This window comes from Montipora capricornis, chromosome 10 (genome assembly GCF_036669925.1).
Source record: "Montipora capricornis isolate CH-2021 chromosome 10, ASM3666992v2, whole genome shotgun sequence".
NCBI lineage: Eukaryota > Metazoa > Cnidaria > Anthozoa > Scleractinia > Acroporidae > Montipora > Montipora capricornis.
Genome location: NC_090892.1, coordinates 21,016,051 through 21,018,129, shown reverse-complemented (window position 1 = coordinate 21,018,129; position 2,079 = coordinate 21,016,051). Strand labels below are relative to the sequence as shown.

General features: G+C 38.1%; 1 protein-coding gene across 10 annotated transcripts in view; it reads right to left on the bottom strand.

Annotated features, from left to right (window-relative positions):
• Positions 1-2,036: 2,036 nt before the first annotated feature.
• Positions 2,037-2,079, bottom strand: part of LOC138022204 (organic cation/carnitine transporter 2-like) — a 205,840-nt gene continuing 205,797 nt past the window's right edge. For all 10 annotated transcript variants that reach the window (XM_068869251.1, XM_068869250.1, XM_068869249.1 and 7 more), the window contains one exon: positions 2,037-2,079. This exon is cut by the window's right edge and continues 619 nt beyond it. The gene's annotated coding sequence lies outside the window, so the exon portion shown is untranslated.

The following is a 2,079-nucleotide window of genomic DNA, read 5'->3' as shown; positions in this document are numbered from 1 at the left end:
AACTTTCAAATGTAGAAATTCTTCTTGTTATCATCGTTTTTTATTACATTTGTTGAAACAATCGGAAAAGCGCGGAAAATATTTAATCCGAAGTTCATTAAAAAATTACAGTTACACTGAAATATTGTCAAAAACATCAATCACGCATTACCTATAAACTTATCGATATTACCAGATTTTCTTTCTGAATTAGCTTGGTGCAATGAGAAAAACTGCAAGTTTCCTGGAGTTCGTCTTCAGCAACTGCACTATGCATGCCAATGTGAACTCGGCAGCATTCTCAACAATTCAAACCTTTTTTTTTACTTTGGCATTTTGACTTTGTTTTTCTTCATTTTCATCGAGTGCTTTGACTTTGTTTGCCAATGTTTTCTTTAAATGGAGAAGCGAATCCTTCGTTTTCAACATTTAGTAAAATCAGATGAATCGTTCTCGCTCAGTTTACTTGTGGTGTGACCAGCCAATACACCTTATTCCAAAATGGCAGCCATTTTAGTATTCTTTTGTTTCCATGCAAAAATGGCGGCCATTTTGGAATAAGTTGTATAGGATCGTTTGTTTTCCCTCACCGTGCGTCGTGACAACTTTGTAGTCAATCTCAAATAAAACATGTTTTATCGCCCAAGTTGTTGTCGCTATGTTATAAAAGAATTGGTTCATGCTTTTAGCTGTGCATACATATCGAGTTATGGATGTACTTGGGAGTTTTCTAAGCACTCGAGAAGCTTGAGAGCCACGACGCGACTCTTACGCTTCTCTCGTGCTTAGCAACCTCCCGCGAGCGTGCATCCATAACTCGACATACGCACGCTAAGCACGAACCAATTTTTAGTTTTTCCACCTCTTCTTGTTTTAACTCGTTTTGGATTGTTTAGCTTGGTTTTCTTAATTTGATTGCTTTTCGTCAAGGCTAAACAAAAAAAAAAAAAAATCAAAATTGGTTTATTTCGTAAATTCGTTGTTTAAGTAAGGCCATTAAATTAAGAGTGTATTACCCGGTAGCTCCGCTTTTAGGCTTGGTTAAATCTTTATATTATTATACCATGCCATAGAAAATACAGCTATTCAGGATGCAGGAAAGCCGTTGTATATTCGTCAGTATTCCACCGAACCTTCCCATCGATCAGTGCAATACGACGGTATCACACTCAACCTTCCCATCGTGCCTTACTGGCCTCTGTATTTTCCATGGCATGGTATAAAATAGTTATGCAACCTTTTTTTGTGGAAAGGCTCGTGTGTATACTAAGAAAATATAAGTGACTCGTGAGATATTCTACGGTATGCCACTCTACAAATAAACTAAACAATAGAACGGCTGCCAACTCATCCTTCAAGAATTGAGCTCTATTATCATGCAAACGTTTTCTTTTGTTTAGGTGGAAAAACAGGGTTACTGATTACGTGAGTGAAAACACTATCTATCATCTGGTATCCAACGCGGGCTGATGGAATAATTGTCAATTAGACACCGTCACAATAGGCCATTGGCAACGCATTGCACCTTTTAATCATTTCATGTCTTTGTATAAACTGAGGCGCATGACTAATTTGTAGAGCCCGCAGGACTAATTTGTAGAGCCCGCAGACACATTGTCAATTCAGGACCTACAAGGTCGTAGGTTCGAATCCTGCCTAAGACTGATTTTTTTAGTTGTCTTTTCGCCCGTTGCATGACAAGCGACTTGTATTCTATCCTTCCCACGGGCGCATTTCTCCTTTGCATCATTTCATGCATAAGCAATATTTTTTTGATGAAATAGAAGTTTTTAGCTGCACTATGACTGTTTCATGATGTTTGTTTTTCACATGCATAACAGGATCATTCTGCACGATATTTATTTTAAAACCTCTGCGCTGTATTACTCGACATTAGTAACAGCACCCATAGCTCGAGGCGGACTTAACGAGTTAATAATTAGCTCATGAATGACGTTTGCATAAACAGGCATTGCATTCTGAATCGAATGTGTCTTTGGCGTCATTTTCTACTCGCTGCAGTTTACTGGTGCTTTAAACTCGACAATATGACAAAGTAGAAGCGAAGTGTCTTTTTTAATGACAGGGGCTTTTGCAAAT